This window comes from Sciurus carolinensis, chromosome 13 (genome assembly GCF_902686445.1).
Source record: "Sciurus carolinensis chromosome 13, mSciCar1.2, whole genome shotgun sequence".
NCBI lineage: Eukaryota > Metazoa > Chordata > Mammalia > Rodentia > Sciuridae > Sciurus > Sciurus carolinensis.
This window is the reverse complement of record NC_062225.1, coordinates 78,481,079-78,503,128: the sequence shown is the minus strand read 5'-3', so window position 1 is coordinate 78,503,128 and position 22,050 is coordinate 78,481,079. Positions and strand designations below refer to the sequence as shown.

The 22,050-nt window shown below is 36.0% G+C and overlaps 1 protein-coding gene and 1 pseudogene across 1 annotated transcript in view; one reads left to right on the top strand and one right to left on the bottom strand.

Annotated features, from left to right (window-relative positions):
* Positions 1 to 22,050, top strand: part of Tdrd15 (tudor domain containing 15) — a 52,155-nt gene that overhangs the window by 25,406 nt on the left and 4,699 nt on the right. The gene's annotated exons all lie outside the window — the stretch shown is intronic.
* On the bottom strand, positions 6,218 to 6,560 carry LOC124962677 (eukaryotic translation initiation factor 1-like; annotated as a pseudogene).

The window sequence follows — 22,050 nt, the reverse complement described above, 5'->3', positions numbered from 1 at the left end:
AGATTTTTTCAATCCAAAGTTCATGTATGTGTTCTCATAAATTAAAACAGTGACTTTCTCTCTGCTGCTTTTCACCCCAGGAGCCTAGGAAGCAAGGCAGGAGGAGTTCCCAAAGGACTCTGGTGATAATGACTGACTCAAACGGGTTGGTGCTGCCTGGGGTACACTTATGGACTCTAGTTATCGCTTTCTTTTTTCAAACTGAGATAGTGTCAGCACTGACACAGGCAATCCAGATAGCAGAATGTGTCTGCTATGATGTTTACTAAGTTGGTGTCAGTGGAAAGATCATAACCCCACGATTTGATGAAAACATGCTTCTTGCCCAGACAACACCTGATAATGGTGCAACAGGAAAGTTCTATAAAGAGAAAGAATGAATTAGAAACAAACCAAGGCATGGGGGTTGGAAATATAGATTCTGGGGTTAGTTCTCCCCAGACTTGGAACATGAAAGGAACTTCACAAAATTTCTGATTTCATATTCAGGATGTTAGACTCATGGCCTGAGATGTAAACTGGAATCTTCAATGGTTTCATTATACTGTCTTTCCTATCACTCTTCCCATGAGGACAGGCAAAAGGAAAGGTGAGTGAATGCCTTTAGGACCTATGGATGTCACTGAGCAATTTGTTTCTTTAGCATCTCACATGAAAATGACTGCAATAACAGATAAATCTCACCAGGGTGCCTGATAGGAGAAATGTGGTTTGGATGTCTGAATTCACTTGACAACACCATTTGAAAAACATTTCACTTGAAGCCAATAGGATGACACTAAATCCACTCTAGTGAGCCCCCAAACTAGTAGAACAGTGTCATAGTCCAGTCTGATTTATCATAGGGTCTTGAGGCAGAGTCCAGGAATGGGGTTAACCTGTGAATTACTTAAACTGGAAAGGAGTCAGTTAGTCTACGGAATACCTGAAAATGAAACACTGCTCCTCAGATGTGGGAAACTGGGTCTACCTACAAACTTTGATAAGAAATCCTTGATAATGGAAAACCACAGTAATGATAATCAGTCTAAGTTCTTGAGAAGTTCACTGTCTAGTGGGAAAGCTGATAAAAATTAACAACCTTAAAAAATAAGTAATATTATCTTAAGGGTGTGTCCAGAAGCTTCAGAAGTCCCAATCCAGCCAGACAGTAAGGGTCAGGGAAAACTGTTACTGTATCTGGTTATAAAAAATTCAGAGTAAAATTGATACATCCTGTCTTGAAGTTGACAGTTGTCTTCCAAATAAATCACACTCTTCCCAAAACCATTCCAAAGGACTTAGCTCTTCTCGTAAAAACTCTAGGTATCCATCTGAATCCTCAGTGAATAAAAGAAGGTTTACAAGTGAGTTAATGCTTAAACACAGGTTGGTGTACTTGCTTTATTATTTTTATTGCATTTTATGAATTATAACATGATAATTCATTGTGTGCATACAACATGTAATTATGAAATTAGGGTAATTAACATTTCCATCTCCTTAAACAGTCACCATTTATGTTGGAAACCATCAAACTCCTTTCTTCTAGTTCTTTATAAGATATATAAGAAATTGTTGTCAATTATAGGGTGTCACTGTTTTTTACCTATGGTTCACTGCCTTGTCTGCTGAATGAATACTTCTCCCTACATATTTTTCTTTAAGAAGTTGGTTCTTTCCTGTCTTCCAAACTGAGTGCCTGCTTGTCTTCATATTTTTCTGTAAGAGATCTCTATCTAACCAAACTTTACCTTCATGAGATATTATTTCTTCCAGAAGATAAAAGTATAATTGCTTTTAAAAAATTTTTGTTTCGGTTTATGTTAGGCAAGATTTTACTTCACATGGTATTTACTGTCTTCCCCTCCCTGCCGTCTACACAGTTCAAGTTCCCTTGAACATCAGTATCCAAGCAGCCTGAACCTGAGCATTACAACTAAAACCTAGAGATGTATTTATCCCCTGAAAGGCTGCCTGAGTTGAGGAACTTAAACTTGGAGAAGGGACTCTATCTAGTGCTGTATGAAGAGCGCAGAACCCTAACAATGGATGACATCTCATAGTGCCCCAGGAGCTGATTATGTTCCATGACTTAGGATGTTTCTGTTATCATCCTGAACAAGACCTGACCAGCCTGAGACATTGAATAAGGCTGGATAGTGGCACCTTCTCGTCCTTTTATCTTTTCTCTTTGGAGTTCTTCTTCCATTATTCCTCTGAACTGGTGAGGCTGGAAGGATCAGGAATTAGAAAGATCATCTCTTTGACTCACAGGCTGGAGCTACTCCAAGGGTGTCTTCTATACACCACGTTGTCCTATAGTGGGTCTCTTAGAGTGGGATGATTTTGTGAAGAGTCATTCTCAAGGATTTTCAGTCCAAGTTTGAACACAAAGCATGGTCACTTCAATTATCCTAGAAATGAGGGTGGTGGTAGCCAGTAGAAAGACTATTTTGGAAAAACATTTTCAAAAGTAACTTCAAATATAAAAATAAACATTATGTGCCAATTACTATGATCAAACAGATTTTCTTGTTGGATTTGTTGATGTGATGGATTATACTGACAGATTTTATAAATAGCTTTATTGAGATATAATTCACTTACTATACAATTTATCCAGCAGAATTAAATGGTTTTTGGTATAGTCGCAGAGTTCTACAACTGTCACTACAATTTAATTTTATAATGTTTTCATCACTTCCAAAAGAAAACCTATGTCCTATAGCCATCACTATCAAATCTCCCTTATCCAACCCTTAATCTGCTTTCTGTCTCTACAGATTTTCCTATTCTTGACCTTTCACATGCACGGAATCATATAATGTGTGCCCTTTTGTGATTGACTTCTTTGACTTAGCATATAGTCTTTAAACCATGGTGTAGAATGTGTCAGTAGTTATTCATTTTTATCACCAAATAATTTTCCATTGTATAAGTCTATCAGTTTTTGTTGATTGGCATCTGGATCATTCCCACTTTTGGGCTATTATTAATAATGTTGTTATAAACACTTGTGTACAAGTGTTTGTGTGGATGTAAGTTTTCATTTCTCTTGGGTAGACAGCTAGGAGTGAAATTTCTGGGTCATATGGTAATTGTATGTTTAGACTCTTAAGAATTGAGAAAAAAGAGAAAAAAATGAAAATTCTCCCCAGAATATGTTACAGACTGACAGTAAAAGGAAATCTTGATTGGAACCGAAAGGGGCTGTCTCCAGCCAGGCTAGTTTAATTCTGATAATCTGGATATAAATCTGAATACAAGGAAGACTTCCTAGACAGCCTTTAACAAACAAAACTGCAAGTAAATATCCCTCTAGTCATAGCATCTTAAGAATTTTTTTTTCTGATTCAGACAGGAAGGTAGGTATATTTTCTATCCTTCTAAGTTATTTTTAATATGACAGATTTCTGGAGCATTTAGGGGGAAATGGCATGGATCTCCCTGCCTACAGTCAGATATGGATCTTGTAAAGTTGTGCTTTCCAATATAATGGCCACTGGTTGTATGCAGCTTTTCAAATTTAATTAAATAAAATAATATAAAGTTTGAAATTCCATTCTCAGTCGAACTAACCATATTTCATGTGTCCAATAGATATATGTTTTTTTCCCGTGGCTACCGTATTAAATAGTGCAGTTGAGAATATTTTCCTTATTCTACAGCAAGTTCTATCAGTCACCATTGTTTTAGGCACCAAATACTGGGTTCGCTGCAAGAATAGTGGCAAATTTCCCACAATGCATGGGACACTTTACAACAATTGACCATCCCCAAATGTCAATAGTGTGAAGGTTGAGAAACCCTGTTCTAAAACAATGATGTCCAAGCTGGATTAGCTTTGATCAGAAGATCAAAAGAATCAGCTGGTCAGGGTTTTAAGATCCATATATCTAGGTCCCACCTCAAAGAGTGTGATTAAGGAATATGAAGAAAGTTTAGGGGTTTGAAGTATTCAGAAACTTTCCAAGTGATTTTTATGACTGGCTAGATTCAAGAACTATTGTGTTAAAGCAAACTGACTCTCAGCTCTCAATTCAGAGGAAAATCACCTGGTAAACATTAGCAGTACTCCCAGAATAAGTTAATGACTCCAAGGCCATTACCTCGTCTGTTTAATTTCTCCAATTACCTATCTCTCAATTAATAGGGTCATTAAGCACTTAAGACTTGCATTAATTTCCCTCCTCTCTTTCAGTTCTTTCATTCGGCATAAATCTAGTTTGCAAATGATTACACCTTGTTAAATATTGTACACTTTCTGTTTACAAACACAGCAAATGACCTAGAAAATGTTTGGCAGCTGTCTTTGTTCATTGGCGTTTAATGGGAAGTAGCTGAGCAAACAGGATCACCAGCACTGTAGGTGGAATGTCAAAAACATACTACAGTCCATTCACTGGTTACCAAAATAGTTTAAGATATGTAAGTGGAATTAATTTTAAATGGTCTGAAACTGCACACTTTAAGGTCAATAGGTAATTGTACTCAACTTAGAAGAGTGTCTAAATGAACTAATTTTAGATTCTTTATTTCTTTCCACTTTCCATTACTCTGCAATAAATTATAAAAAGGGACTATACCTTGCTCTCCAGACACTTGTACATTACTACCCTGTAGTAACAGAAATGAAGGGTAAACACAAGTCCCTCTAAGAAAAGCTAATAAACATTGAAAGAGGAGATACAAATTTGAGAGGAAGAGATCATGAAGGTAGAAGTGTCTTTAGCTTCCTCTTTACTCATCCAATAAATGCTGGCTGGTGGCTACCTTATACCAGTCCCACCGTAACAAGCAACTGGGGTCAGTTGACACAATCTCTACTTAAGGAATTTAACTTCCTGGAGGCTGTCAGTTAACAATTATTTATTGTCTACCTACTATGTGCTGCACTTACAGAGAGGCAATTATGATTAAAAATGACAAGTATTAAGATGAAGAACATGGTCCAATTAATTTCTGATTGGGTTTTTATGACATTGATGCTTTTCTAAACACCAACATTTCATTTCAAGGACAGGATCATCCAGCACTCACTCATCCTTAGCAACAATTAATCATGCTATGGAACTTAACAGCAGGCATTATCTAGTGGACACTAGTCTTAACTCTGGCTTTCTCTGGGAAACAGTAAAAAATCACAGCTTAGAATTTACTGACACAATTCTCTCAACTCATTAGTACCTGTGAAAAAAATTTCCTGATAGATCTACTGTGTATTGACTCCAATATGTAAATCTAGTAGCTCTGTCGATGGTGAGATTATCCAGGAATATAAACACAATATAGTATATTTTGTTATGTGAAGTTTATAATAATAGTGGGCTTTAATTGACCTTACATGACTGACTTTAATCAACACTCAAGTTAATTTAAATTATGAAACACTTAAAACATCTCAAAGTGCAGAAGATAGATACCTATAGATAAGATGTCATCTGCTCACCATAGTGCTAAGGCAGTATTTTGCTATTTCATCTTTAGCTCTTTGTCTCCATCATTCTCTAATAAATTAAACATTAACAAGATAACTAACATCCCCCTTCATGATTCCACACCCCATTCCTCAGTCTTTCTTCTTCTCAGAGGAAACCAGGATCTTGAAGTTGGTAAATTGGCATCCAAACTTTCCCCACAACTCCACTTTATCCTGAAACTGCGATTTGACTTCAACACTTTATAAACTTCTACATTCTATTACCAGTTCTAAGATGAAGATCAAACTCCATAATAAGATTTTCTGTGGCCCTGGTAAAACTTCTTTGCTGCTTCTCAGTTCTGGGAACAAGCCTCTCAGTGTATCCTGGTGCGTGATTGAGCTTATTTTAGTTCTCTGTGCATCCTGTGCTATTTCTCTTGTTCTTGACTTGGTCTGTATTATCCTGACCTGCCTCTATGTTCTCTGTCTTTGCCTGGCCTACAATTCCTCATACTTCAAAGCTTAATTCAGTGTCACTTCCTCCAGAAATTTTCAGTTCCTCATCTCTGTGCCTTTAATAGTAATCATGTATTGTTGCAAAAATTGGTTTTGAATATTTACATTTCTCCCCAGGCAGAGCTTCTTCTTTTCAGTTTCTTGCATGAAGGAGTTACACTAGTCCAAGTTAAAAGCGGACCCCAAATGGTTACATTATACAAGCTGTGAGGTTTTCAAACTTGTGACAAGGGACAGAAGGGAACTACTACTGATTGCAAGGAAATCCTCACTTAAGCTTCAGTGAGCCACAAGCACTTAAAACCCACGAACCTTTAGCTGATCGTCCTTAACCAGTCCAATCTCTACCAGGAACTGGCATATGTTCTTGCGCTGGTCACCCTGTAACTGAATTACTTCTCCATATTCTGGATGCTCAATTACAGTACCATTGCAGGCAAATTTCTTCTTAAACGCCTTCACTAGTTTCTTTTTATCGTAATCATCAGCGATCCCTTGGACAGTGGTAAGGGTCTTCCTGCCGTTTCTCTGTTGAATTCTTGTATGGATATAATCCTCAGAGCCAGCAGGAAGCAGGTCATCACCTGCTTCCTTGCATCAGCAAAGGGGTCAAAGAGCGGAGGTTCTGGATAGCGGACATACAATATAGTTCCTTTACCTCGTAAGACCGCTGCGGGAGAAGGCGGGTCGGGGGGCCGGAGAATCGGGAAGCGAGGGGGTTCCAGGGGGAGTTTGCTGAGTCCTCGGCGGCGGCTCAGTGACTGGGGCCCAGAGCTTCTTTTTTAAAATATTTTTTTTTAGTTGTCAGTGGCCCTTTATTTAATTAATTAATTTATTTATATGTGATGCTGAGAATCAAACCCAGTGCCTCACACATGCTAGGCAAGCGCTCTACCACTGAGCCACAACAAGAAATGTTCTAATGCTTGTTCATTTTTTATACCCACAAGCCCTTACATATTTCTAGGTACATCCATGATTGATATATATTTGGTACAGTGTAAATGAAACAATTGGTTCCTGAGTCCCTCATGTCATGACATGCAGGTCCTAGACATGCACTATGCTCAGGTGACTGAGGCAGGAGGATTGCAAATTCAAAGCCAGCGTCAGCAACTTAGTGAGGCCCTAACACCTTAGCAAGACCCTGTCTCAAAATAAAAATAAATAAATAAATAAATAAAAATGGCTGGGGATGTGGCTCAGTGGTTAAGTGCCCCTGGGTCCTTGGTACCCATTCCCCCCCATAAAAAAAATTCCAGTGAAAGTTAAAGCATTTAAGAAGGCAGGAAATGTATAACATGCAATGCATTTTACAGAAATTCTAGCTAAAAAGGTCTAAACTAAAGATTTGGATCTTAAGAAAATCAGGCTCAGAAAATGAGAAAGTTGAGTCAAATGGAACTTCTCCATCCTTGATAATGTTGGATACAAATGTTTTAAATCACTTGTGAGATTTAAGGTAATGATCCACTGCCAGAGTAGATGTGTATCTGTATTACTAAAAGTTTTTATTTTCACAAATTTGCTAGATGCCTATATGTATCATTTTTGTCTACTTATTATTATACTTCAAATAAGTTTTAGATTGTATCTACTTTATCTTGACATTTTTAGAAGATGTGGAGAATATTTAAGGTTCCTGCTCTCCTGTTTCATCATCAAAAAGTGGACCCAACATGTACTGTGTTTTACATTTTTTGCTTTCTTAAATGCTCTAGCTTTTACTGGCTACTTCAAGGTCTTCATTATGAGCTTTGGGTCCCACTCTTGTGTGGGTCACATATTAATGACTGTTTTGTACTTAAAGCAATCCGTGGTGACAGGGACCATAGCTCTAGTGCACATGTACCAACAGCATGTATTATTTATCACATTTTTTTTTTTCAATTTTCAACTTCTAAAATAATTCTTCCCTACGAAGGCCACAATGACTTTCAAGTGAGATTTTAGGTTCTGATTCAAATTAATTTTTAAAAATGTTTAATTGTATTTTGTCTCTTTTCCTCCTTTGTTTCCCCACTACTCTCTAAGTCACATAACTCATAGGAAATATTAACTACTTTTTAATTTTCACTTGACAAAGGAACCAATTTTATAAATCCTGACTGGTGAATTAAATTAACTCACTTTCAGTATGTTTTCAGAAAAAAGTTTGCCTGCTGCGTGTTTGTGGTCACCATTATGAGCAGATGAACACTTTCATCTCATCATGGAGGGTAATACATCTGGATGCTATTTATGGTTGCTTCCCAAATATTGTAGAAGATACCTGAGGAAACCCCACTTGTAAAACAAATTGAATGACAAGGAACCCTCCTTCAGAAGGGAGGAAAGTGATCTGAGAAGAAAGACAGAGATTGGGGTAGAACATAAAAGGGCCAGCATAAAAAAGGAATGTTCCAGGGAGAATATTTGTAGGTCTGGGAAGCAAATGCTGAAGTAAAGCAACTGCTTGGGAAAGGGCATCAGGACACCCAGGGACAAAGAGGAGGCTGGAGGCCAGGGCTGAGGTCATATGTTTACAGACACAATTTGGAAAGAACTTTCTAGGGAACATGTGCCAGAAAATGACAGGAGAGAAGGCAGACTGGAACTTAGGTGAAGGGACAGAGTGGGGGTGGAAGGCAGTGAGGGAGGAGCTGGTTGCTGACTGAGGGAGGGCTGTGCTGGCCAGTGATCATGGGGGCAGGATGAAGTCTGGCCCTTGGAGAGGGAAAGGACTGGGACTCCTAGCAGAGGATGGGAGGAGAAAATCTGGGTGTATGGGACGTTTGAGCCTCTGGCTGTCTAGGAAGGAGGCCCTGCTGAACTAGGACAGTGACTCTGGAATCTGGGAAGAGATTCAGGGAAATGGAAGCGAGTACCATGTAAAATTGTATACATCGGGTGATGTGTAAACCACATTTTGTGAGACCATGTCAATAATTTCATTTTCAACAGCCATGGAGTAATCCATTATATGGTCCCAAACTCTTTTTGTCCAACCTGAACAGTGTTTTTAGTTTATGTTATAAACATGCAGCACGGATGTCCTCATGGCGAAAATCTTTGCTTGCACTCAGAATAATTCCTTAAGAGAAATTACTGGGGTGGTGGGGGCGGGGAAGGGGATGCCAGAGCAAAGGGATAAACATGCAAAGCTTGCGGAGATGTACTTTTCAATTTGCCCCAATTAACGCTTTGCCATAAGGGTGTGATGGTATCTGCTTCCCCATGTCCTCATTGCATATGACACATTTCCTTCAGTTTTAATCCACATTGTTTCCCTTTAACCTCTCCTCCTCCCTTTTCTTAGCCCCTTCCTTCACCCTCATGGTCTCCCTTTTATTTCCATGCCATCTTTTTTTTTCTTTTTTTTTTTTTTTTTACCCCTAGCTTCCACATATGAAGGAAAACATGTAACACGTGTCTTTCTGATTCTGACTTACTTTGCTTAACGTGGTGCTTTCAAATTCCATCCATGTTCCTGCAAATGGCATAATTTCATTCTTCTTTATGGCTGAACAAAATTCCATTGTGTATACATACCGCATTTTTGTTATCCATTCTATCAATGGACACCTAGCCTGGTTCCATAACTGGGCTACTGGGCTGACTTTAATTCTATTGGATCAATACCTAGGAGTAGTGTAGCTGAATCATAATCCACGTACTCATTAAAACTAGACATTTTTTGAAAGAAAAATGATGAAGTTGAATTGTATCACAAATAGGAAAGGTATCCTTCTTTTAAGAAGAGACAGGTCCATTCCGGATACCCAGGCATCAAGAGTATCACTAACTCACTGTTGCCCTCTGGTGGTACCTAAAACCTGACAAAACAAATTCAAGTCCCAAAAGAGACTGAAAACTTCATCAGTGTTAATTTATTTCTAAAGTTCTAGAAAGTGGGTGGAAAAAACATAGAACAAATGGACTTGCTCTTAGCATATTGGGAGATATGAGAACTAGAGAAAAAACTTTTTTACCACCAATTAGAGAATGTGACATGATGTGAACATGCCCTCAGAGATGATTTCTAAAAAAGAGTGATATCAATAGAAAATTAATGTTTCAATGGCAGGCTCTGAGGAGAGATCATATACTATGATACTGACTCTATTTTGTGTATTGAAATAGTTTTCTCCAACCAGACAGTGAAGGCAAGGAGGCACAAAGAGATTAATGAACTTGCCCAGTAACACAGTGCTGTCTTCTAAGGTAATTGTTTCACTACTGCAAATAACACACAAATAACACATATGACAGTGGTTGTATATTCTGTGTCTTAGACTTAGTTTGGCAAAGCAGGTTTATTTTTACTTTTGTTAAACATTGCTCCATAGGAACAAAGGAAGAAAGGAAAGGGAGGAAAAGCTGCAAATCAAATAACAGTCTTTGTCCTAAAAAAATGTTCTACCTCTCTTCCTGTTTTCTTCTGAAGTTCTATCCTTGCTCTAATCACCTGTTCCTGGGTAAACAGGAATTCCCAGGACTGCAAATACCACCTGCACAAAGTTTTCTCATTCAATCTCTCACTTGGGTTCACTGAGGATAAATAATATGCTCAGCATTGTCTCTCTGAGGCTTGATGCTAGAGAAACAAACATCAAACAAAAACACCAATAAATATGTATTTAGAGATTATGATAAGTAGGAGGAAGAGTTCAGGTTACTTTGAGAAAGTATAGTTCAATGTAGTGGCTCTTAAATTTGTTTGCTCTCATACCCCAATGTTCTCATATCGCTAATGATTGATAAATTGGAGACTTGCCTAGATTTCTCAACTTCTTTTTCAAAGTAGTAAAATTAGAGACTTCTTTATTTGAAAAATGACTTCCCACTCAGCCATTAGAATCATCTATTTTCTTAATTTCTGAGAATCTTGACAAAAAAGACTTCATAAAAATTTACCAAATTAAATATATTATTCTTTCATTTTATATACCCTAATTAACAGATATACTAAAAAATATATATTATTTTCAACATACTTTTTTGAAACTTTTTTTGTGTTTCAATGAGGTATAACATGAACATATGACAGTGCATTCATCTTCAATACACAGATTGGTGAACCTAATGTCTAGACCCTGCCAGCAACAAGTTCTTGATTTTATAACGTATTTATAACATTTTTACTTTATAATGTGTTTTTTCTACAAAATCTTGGAGTTGAGTTTGTAGTATAGATAAAGTACCTGTGCTTTAAAACTTCTTTTTAAAAATGTTTTTATTAGTGCTTTATAGTTATACACAATAGTGGGGTTCATTCTGACATAATCATATCATGGAATATAATTTGCTCCATTTGAGTCTCCCCTGTTCTGCCTTTCCCACCCCTCTTCCTTCTTCCTATTCCCCTTCCTTTACTCTACTGGTTTACCTTTTATTTATTCATTCATTTTTTGATTTCAATTGGTGCTTTATAGATATACATAAAAGTGGAATTCACTGCTGAAAGCATAATTTTGTTGATTTCATTTCACATTTCCTTCCTTCCCCATCCCTCCTTCCTCCCCTCAATCCCATTCCTCTATTCCACTGATACCCCCCTTTTTAGTGGAATCTGCACTCTCCCCTCCCCCTCACTTTGCTCTAGTTTCCAAAAATGAGAGAAAACATTTGATGTGCTTTAAAACTTCTTACCTACATTTTTGGGTTTGCTCTTACAGAACTCTCCTTCAGGTGCATTGTGTTGTCTGGAAATGTTAGAGATGGATGAAAAAAAAATCCAGGAGAATGCCCAGTTAAATCTGAATCTTAGAAACTAATAACTTTTCAATGTTTTAGTAGATTTGGAGTATATGTACACTGAAAAAGTTATTTGTTATTTATATGAAATTCAAATTTAATAAAGTTTCTGTATTTTTACTTGCTTACTGTAAACATTACTCTTGTTTGACTATTTATAGCCCAACAAGCATCAAATCACTGTTTTTGCCTTTCACAGGATATAAAGAATAGATGGAAGGACACAACAGTGCACAAAAGAGGTGTTACTGGTGCTAATATTTTGAACAGCTGCCTGTTTATTTGGTATTTGAGGGGACTTTACACTCCAGGGCAATGAATAATTACAAATAGAGGTAAGGGAGACATATCTTTATTTTGTAAATTGGTAAGATGGTAACAGTGAAAGGGAAGGAGAAAAGGAGAACCAATCAGCTGCTTCTGGCTTGTAGAAGGCTTGGTTCTTGGAAAAATCAGTATAGGAAAGAGTTTTCATACAAGGTGAGAATCTGAAACTGCTCTATATCTGTGTGTCCCCATGGGAAGTCTTTGGGCATTTCTAAGGGGACAGTACTCCAGTTTGATGACTACTTACCCAGTCTCAGAAGGCTTCTTAGAGGAAGTGGCATTTGCACTGATAGCTAAAGCATGAGTCTAAGTCAAGTGAAGTCTTGGTGGCATATGGTTGATCAGATGTTCACAGAGACAGATCTCAAGTAGAAAAAGCATGTTATGTAGAAAGGGGTGTCTGTGGTGATAAATGAATGTACCAAGGCCCTTGTAATGTTTAGGAAGAGGCTAAAATATTGATTAACTTTAGAATTTGTTCAACTGTGTGTTATAAATTGTAGGGTGACCACCAAAAGATAGTACCAGAAACATCCCAACTGGTGAGGAGGAAAATGGCATGTAGGGTAGGGAAGGGCAGATAAGGAAAAAATTCAATCATTTTAAGAGAGAGCATTATTGGAGAAATCTAGGAAAAGTAGCAACTACTTAATATATAAAATGGCAAAAATGAATTAAAAATCAGAAATTATAATCAATGTCAGTGGACCAAAGATAATATAAGCTTCCAAGCTTGAATAAACAAGAAATGAGTAAATAAATAATACTGAGCTATGTGTTATTTTTGAGACACACTAAAACATGGGGACATAGAGGTTAGCAGATAAAAGGAAAGAAAAATATATGCCAAGGCAAGGGTCAACTAAATGCAAATTGGCATGGCTATACCATTTTCATGTAAAATACTTTAAACAAAAAATTTTTGGATGTGAAGGTTATTACAAATTGATAAATTGGTAAATTCATTTTGAAGAAATTTTAAATCTTCATATACTTTATAATGTAGATGCAAAATACAGAAAAATATTGTCAGACTTACAGAAGTTGACAAAATCACTTTCTGTAACTGATGAAACTGACTGAACTTCAGTAAGGATATACAACACTTGAACATAATTAACAAACTTCATATAATGGGCATGTTAGATTTTAAATAAAAATGGCCAGGTACCAGATCATGAAGCAAATATCAATAAATTTTAGGTAACTGGTATTACTTAAAATTAAAACTGTTATTACTTAAAAATATCACATTCTCTGATCATAATATAATTAATGCAAATAGATTAGAAATAAATATCTAAAATAATATCTAAAAGCTAATTACATACTCCCAAATATTTGTAAGGTAAGAAAGATTATCTTTGATCCATAGATGACCAAAGAAATCTCAATAAGAATTAGGAAAAAAATTAAACTGAATAATAAAGTAATTTTGCCATAAAACTTAAAGGATACAACTAGAGCAGTTACCTCATAGAAAATTCATAGGTAAGATTTTTCAGGAAACGAGAAAGGTTAAAAATAAAGACAATAAAAACTCCACTTAAGAGAGTTAAAAATAAGTCAAGGCTAAACTCAAATAAATTTAAAAAAGGCTGAAAAAATAATTAAAGAAAGCAACATGAAATGGAAAACAAGAATTACAACAGAGAAACCAAGAGAAGATAAGTAAAACTTGTCAAGAAAAAGAGAGAGGATGTAAGTAAAATACAGAAGAAAGCAGGAAATAGTCACCAATATTTTTAAATAATATGATGGTATTATTTAAACTATATATTAATAAACCTGAAAATCTAGGAGAAATGGATAAAATGATAGGAAAAAATGACAAAACTATGCAAGAACAGAAAAACAGATTACACCTGTGGGCATGAATGAATTAATATGGAAGACAAAGATTTGTCTACCTCAAAATGCCCAGGTACAGATTATTTTATAGTTAGCTGAGTTTCTAATTTTTCAAAGGACAGTTAATTCTTGTGTTGTATACTACAGGGTACTGAATAGAAAATTAGAGTTGAATGGCTGATTTTATGAGGCTATTATAATTTTAACTTTTTTTTTTTTTTTTTTTTTTACCTTTTTAACTGGTATTATTACACATCAAATCCTCTGACCACAATACAATTAATGGAAATAAATTAGAAATTAATATCAAAAAGCTAATAACACACTCCCAAATATTGGGATGTAAGGAAAATGGTCTTTAACTTGCTGATGACAAAAAGAAAAGTCATGAAAAGTAGAAAGAACATGTTTTCTCACTTCCCTCCGAAATTTGAGAGTAAACTGCTGACATGCCCAATTACCACCAATACTTTATTTTCTATTTCATACAAACAAGGACTTTCTCCTACATCACCCCAATAAACCACTGGGATCAGGAAATTAAGATCATGCATTATTATCTACTGCAAAGACCTAGTTTAAAGTTTTGCAAAATAAATAGAATTACATGCACTAATATATATAAATATCGGATTAATTGGAGCTCAATAAACAGCCATTCCTTTCACTAATCTGTGAATTCACTGAGGCCTTCGGTGTATCTATTCTGGTTAACGGTAAGGAAGGTCAGTCTTCTTGATCACAACCACGCACAACCAGGGAAGTGGGGTGACCGTCTCTTAGGCTCCTGGGATGTGTTACGCTGGTAGGACAAGCTACATTCTCTACACCTCCCTTGTCTAGCTGAAACTCCCTAAGCCGCCAACGCAGCCGGTGAATATTGAAGGAGAGACAAGGCAGTGAGGCTGCTCATCTGGAGCTAGGAGATTTCCGATTGAGAACTGCCCTTCTTGGTCCAGATGCAGCCTCCAACTGCAGCACACCTGGCGGGAGGCCTTGCACAGCTGCTGTCCGCCTGCTCACCACTGTCCTCTGCACTCTGCACATGCGCACAGGCACCCGGGGTTACAAAGGGCGCGAACGGCCCGAGCCCTCCGCCATCTTGGGCCTCGCTGATGTTCTTGGAACGTCAGGAAGAACGGCCTGACCGGCGCTGGGGATTTTTGGTAGGTCCAGGCTTTACTTACTTATGGTCAGCCTGCCCAAGGCACCCTTGAGTACGATGGTGCCTCCCCACATTCCCCTCTCATCCTGTGACCGCCCAGTGGCTTTGACCACCCACAAGGGGAGAGATTCTCATGGGGAGGGGGTCCTCATCTTGTCCCCAACGACGGCCAGCGACACCGAGGCCCTGCCCAGGGTGCTCAGCCAAGCGGGCAGCTCACCTGGGCCTCAAGGCCCAGCCCTGGGTGCTCTGGGAAGCCTGGCTCAGGATGGTCAGCAAAGCCTATGCAGTTCACTGGGATGCCCAGCTAATCCTGGGGCTCACTAGGGCCTCGAGGTCCTGCCCAGGCGGGGTCAGGGATGCCTTCTGCTTGGTCGTGGGGTGACCTTTCTCTTGGTGTAGGGAGAGATGAAAAGACTCAAAGGGAGTTAGGGTTTGAGCAGATGTTCTGAAGAAATTTATTTTTCCAATGAGTTAATTGTAACACTAAGACACATTCAAAAAGTGTTTTTTCTTTTTGAAATTAAAAAGTTACTACAAGCCCTTTGCTATATGTCAGTTAGATCAGAGAGTAAAGTGAAACACCCCCCGCCGTTTTTCCAGTTCAGTCACTTAATTTATCTAATGTGTAGCATTCATTCCATCCTCTATTTACTTACATACATACACACACAGTTTAGGGTAACATTCTAGTATTCTGCACATATCACTCTGAAAACTCTTCCCAACCCCAACTTCACTAGATTCCTAAGGTCTATCAATAAAAATAGATTTTACTCATTGCTTTTTTTTTTTTTATTAGTAATCACAAAGAATAATATAGATGCTCTGCAATTTATTTTGCTACCCCATCCATTATACACCGGTGGTGTGATGTTTGCGCCTTTGTAAATATAGATCGAGGTATAATGAACTGCACACATTTGACTGTGTAAAATTTGGCACTTGACACATGTATTACCCAGGAAACCACTGTAATCAAGATAAACATGTCCGTCACTCCCCAAAATTTCCTCTGGTCTCACTCCATCCCGTACTCTCCCCAGGTAACCACTGATCTGCTTTCTATCACTATTGGCTGGTTTGTATTTTCTAGAATTTTATATAAATGAAATCATACAATGTGTGTTCTCTGCTGCTTTTCTTCAGCATAATTATTTTGAGACTCATGTTGTGGTGTGTATAAATACTTTCCTTATTGTTGAACAGTTGCCATCTTTTTTTTTTTTTAATGTTGAAGGACACTTGGATTGTTTCTAGTTTTTGGTTGTTACAGATCTGCTATGGACAGTCATTCTCTCCTACACGTTTTTGCCTGGATATATACTTTTCATTTCTCTTGGGTAAATACCTAGGAGTGGACTGGCTGGGTCATGTGGAAGTTATCTTTTTAACTTTTTAAGAAACTAACAAACCTTTCCAAAGTGGTAGTACCATTTTACACATTATATATCTCCATTTGTAGTCTATGACATATCTAATTGCTACTCCATATCCTCACCATACCACTGATTGGTATGGTTACCCTTTTAATTTCAACTCTTTTATTAGATGTGTAATGTTTTTTTGATGTGATTTAATTTTAGCCCCTCAATGACAGTGATGTTAAGCATCTTTTTACTAATTTTCCATTCATATATCTTCTTTGATGATGTGACTGTTAAATGTTTTGCCTGTTTTAAAGTGGGTTCTCTTATTACCGAGTTGTAAAAGTTCTTTATGTATTTTAGACACAGGTTTTCTCTGTGTTTTGCAAATATTTCCTGTCTGTGACTTTCCTTCTAATTTTTTAAAGTGTCTTTTGAAGATACTGATTTTTTTCCTTTGATAGTTCAATATAAGATAGTCCTATATAAGAAATATTCACCAAATCAAAGTAATTCAGATTTTTCTTGTATTTTTTACAAGTTTTATATAGTTTGTTCTTATATGCAAATCTGTGATTCACTTCGAATTTTTTTTATATGAGATCAGGTTTTAAGTTTTTTTTGGTGTGTGGCTAACTTATACAGCATAATTTTTTAAATTGCTTAAAATCTTTGTTGTAAGTCACTTCATTGTTTATTGACTTTATATATGAAGATCTTATTTCTATATTCTTTGATCTGTTCCAGTGAAGTATGTTTTCATACCCATATCACAGTACTCAAGTGTCTTGAGCATTGTACCTTTGTAGTCTTAAGATCAGGTAGTGCAAGTCCTCCGATTTTGTTCTTTTTCAAAGGTTTTCTTTTAAATTAATCTGTTTAGCCTGTTTTATTCCTTTGCACTTCCATACAAGATTTATAATCAATGTTTCAGGTTCTGCTAAAACATCTCAGAATTTTGGTTGGAATTGTGTCAATTCTATAGATGGATTTGGGGACGGTTGACCCCTTCACAGTATTGAGTCTCTTCCTTATATTCAGAAAGGTAAATAACCCAGAGTGGGGTTACTGTATTAAAAGATGTGAGACTTTTATGATTTCATAGTTACTATAAGTTTATGGGACAAATAAAGCAGTTTATCTTGCTACAATGGAATCTGTGAGCTTTCATTCTCCAGTTCCTTACTTATTCTGGATGTAATTATTCACTTCTGTTTTCTGTAAATCTTGTGAATAAAAGAGGGATTAATCATTATTTTTTACTTGTGTTCTGCTTTGTGATTTGGAACTTTTTTAAAATTTTAAGATTACTTTTTGTGTTTATTTCATGTTAGTATTTTTAATCTGTCATTTGTTCATGTGTTATTCTTTTCTGTATTGGAATTTTACTATAAGTGTGCCTGCTCCTGCTCATCATTTCCTTTATGGCTTTTGGGCTTCTGTCTTAAGATCATCTACCTTATTCTGAAGTGTTTCAAATGTTTTTCTAAATTAACTTGACAGCATTTTAAAAAGAGATTTGTTTCAGGTTATTATTATTATTTTTTTACCATCAAAGGAAATGAACATATGGTTATTTACAGAAAAATCTGGGAAGCAGAAAAACCTGAAAGAAGGAAACATTATTTCCACTCAAAATAAACCATGGGAAAAGAAGACCATATGTGTATTCTTAATTTTTTTAAAAAAATTTTGAACTATTTAAAACATGTAGAAATGTACACAAAGTAATGCGACATAAATCTATGAGCATCCAGGATTAATGGATATTGTTATTTTGTCATATTTACTTTAGTTCTATGAACTGAGTATCCATATTTTATACATTTTTACTTAATCTTGTAACACAGTATATCAAAACATATAACTAGTATGTCATCATATTAATATTTGTAATTTTGTAACTTTTTATTCATGTTACTTTTTTGTGATAGGAAATTATACATATAGCTTTAGTTCATTCATTTTGATGACTTTATGGTGCTCTATGAAATTATTTACTGCCCCACCAAAGAACAATTAGTTTCCAAGTTCTTGGTCTTATAAACAGTGATATAAGGAATATCTTTGTACATTTGTTTCTGTAGGAGAGTTTTATGAGTTGAATTATGTCACCTGAATAGATAGGTTGAAGTCTTGACTTTGGTATTTGTGAATGTGACCTTAATTTGAGAAGAGAATCTATAGATATAATCAAATTATGAAAAGATCCTTAGCGTGAGACTTAATCTGACTAGTGTTCTTTTAAGAAGAGGGGAATTAGGACATTGACACTAATGTCACCATGTGAAGTTAAGAGGCAGAGATTAGACTAACATACCTGCAACCCAAGGAATGACAAGGATTGCCACCTGTCACCAGAAGCAAGATGAGAGTCATGGAACAGATTCTTCCTCAAGCCTTCAAAAGGAACCAACCCTACTGAAACCTTGATTTCAGATTTTGGCCTCTAGAACTAGAAGAAAGTAGATTTCTATTGTTGAACCCTTCCAGATTCCGGTATTTTGTTATGGCAGACCTAGGATGCTAATTGAGGGAGGCATCCCTGAGTTGTTGTACTGGAAGTACAAGCACAGGATCTTTTACTTTATGAGGTATTGCAGATATGAGTATTACAAAATTGTTTTCTAGAGTAGAAGTTCTCCTACCAGCAATATACTGAAATTCCTATTCTCCATTGTCTTTGTTAATACTCATTGTGATCAGACTTAACCCATTAGATAGGCAAATATTGTTATCTCTTTTTAAAATTTTTATTTTCCTGATAACCAGTGAAATTGTCTTGTAGAGTTACCAGATTTTTAAATGAATTATAATTTCAAATTTTTTGTATGTTTTTCTATTAGCTTATTTGTATTTTTGCATTGATTAATACCTGCCTGCTACATCTGGACATAAGTCCTTTAGTCATTCATTCAAGAATATTCATTAAGTGTCTACTGTGTGAAAGGGATAATTCTAGGAATTGGATATAGGCAATAAACACATCAGACAAAAATCTTGTTTTCAAGAGAATTTGTTCAAATACGTGGGAGGATCAATAAACCATCAATAGAATAGTGAATTTTGAAGTCTACTACAGAGGATTTCTTTCATAAAGTCCAGTTCATTACAAAAAGAATTTGACTAAAACAATATTTTTAAAAATAACTTCATTGATATATGTAATATACATACCATGAAATTCACTTGTTTAAAGTGAAAATTTCAGTGGTTTTTAATGTATTCACAAAATTGTACATCATCATCAATGTCTAATGTAGAATATTTTTGTCATCTGCAATAGAAACTGAGTTCTCATTAATAATCACTCTGTTCCACTTAACTTCTGATAACAATAGTTTACTTTGTATTTCTGCGGATTTATCTATTCTTGACATTTCACATAAATTGTGATAAATCATATATGTTGCCTTTTGTATATGTTTTCTTTCACTTAGCATAATGTTTTCAAGATTTATCCATGTTGTGACAATCATGGGTGTATCACTTTTTTTAAAAGGCTAAATAATATTTCATTGTATGGATACACCAGATTGGTTTATCCATTCATCATTTGATAGATATTTTACTTTGAGCTATTCAATAATGCTGCTATGAATATTTCTGGGGAAGATTTTGTATAGACGTGTTTTCACTTTTCTTGGATATATATGTAAGAGTAGAATTACTGTTTAACATTTTATGGAATCATCAAATTGTTTCCCAAAGTGGCTCTACCATTTTATAATTCCTCTAACAATGTAGGAGAGTTTTGATTTTGCCATATTCTTGATAACACAATAGTTCATTTTCTTGAATAACAGCCATCCCAGTGGTTCCAGAGTGGTATCTCCTTACAGTTTTAATTTGTATTTATTAATGATAATAAACAGTTTTTCATATACTTATTGGCCATTCATCTTTTTTTCAGAAATGTCTAGTCAAATCATTTGCCCATTTAAAAATTGCATAATATGCTTTTTATTGTTGAGTTTAAGAGATTCTTATACATTTTGTAGATCAAGTCACTTATCAGACCTTTGGATTTCATGTCTTGAAATAAACCTTCTTTCTTAATGTAAAATTAGAAAAAAAATTTCTACTTTCTCCTATTTCTTTTAAGTAGTTTAAAAAAATAGTTCTTTTTCTTCCTACCTGATATTTAGTTTTGGTTTCACTAAAGCAAGAGTTTCTCAACCTTAGCATTATTGACATTTTGAACTGGATAATTGTGTGTGTGTGTGTGTGTGTGTGTGTGTGTGTGAGTGAGAGAGAGAGAGAGACAGAGAGAGAGAGAGAGAGAGAGAGAGAGAGAGAGAGAGAGAGAGAGAGAGAGATTCTTCTGTGCTTCTTCTGTGCATTTTTAGCAGCATCTCTGGTCTCTACCCATTAAATGCCAATAGCACCTACCTTCTGCCTGTGGTTGTGACAGCCAGATATTCCTTTTCTGGGGGACCAGAACTGGCCCTAGTTGAGAAGTAGTCTTCAGTAGAGGATACTAAAGAATTCAAACCCTCACTTTGAAATACACAGATTTAGAAATACTGTATTCCATTTTATTTATACCACATCAATGTCATTAAATACCTGAATCTAGAAATTACTCTGAATATAAAAAAGGTGGGAGAAGGAAAACAGTTGTTTAGGCACTAAGTAGTACCTAAATTAGAATGAGAGTTGTTTGGAATGTGGCGACTTTGCCAGAGTACAGATAATGGTGTGGAGTAGGTTTCTAGTGGTTGGAATAACGTGTTCACTTAACTACCTTGTGTCTTTGTGATTTTACTGGCTTTTAGTATTTATATCACTTAACATTTACTAAAAGAATCCTGTTGGATATGTCTACATTTTATTCCTTAAAAAAGTAACCCTGAAAGTTACGTATGTTTTTACTTTTCCACTTATTCAGATGAGTGGTTCCAGGAATCTTTAGGTAAATACCAGGAAGAAAGTCCTGCATATATAATACAGGATCTTTTTTTAAGAGTACCTTGTCTTCCACTCACATGATCAATTCTCATTTAAATCAATTTTTTTTTAAATTGCAGTGTTGGAAATGGAACCCAGGGCCTTGTGCATTCTAGGCAAGCATTGTACCACTCATCAACCTCCCCAGCCTTCATGTGAGGAATTATAAAGCTATAAACTATAACCTGGGAGTTTGGTCAAAGTTGGACTTTAAACAATAAAGGTTTAAGAAGGTCTTTGTGTCCAAAGCTTTTTTTGCTTACTCTAATTAAAATCTTGAATGTGTTGCCCATTTTATTCTTAGAAACTCCGGAGTCAAGTAAGCATAGCCAGGAATTTTATATCATGCTGATTATACTCCAAATTAATTACCTAAGAGGAAATAAAAGCCATAGCGAGTACTCGGATGTTCCTAGATCCTATGTCTTTTTCTAGGTTTCTGGTGTTCTATTTCAGTTTGTAGAATTGGTTCTTAAATCCCAGAAAGCACATCTGTTCTGTTATTTGATCTTTTTTCTAAGATAACATTTATACTTCTGTTATGGGCTGATTTGAAAATCAGCCCAGATTTACCCCATTTTGTTCAGACACCTCACCCTGTGTGAAGTTGGCCCCTCTTCCACATGAGCCCACAGGAAGCTAACACCTCTAACCCCACTTACTTGAACCCTGACCACAATACCCTTGGTCTATCCGATTAACGCAAAATTGTTTTTCTGAGAAAGTCATTTCTG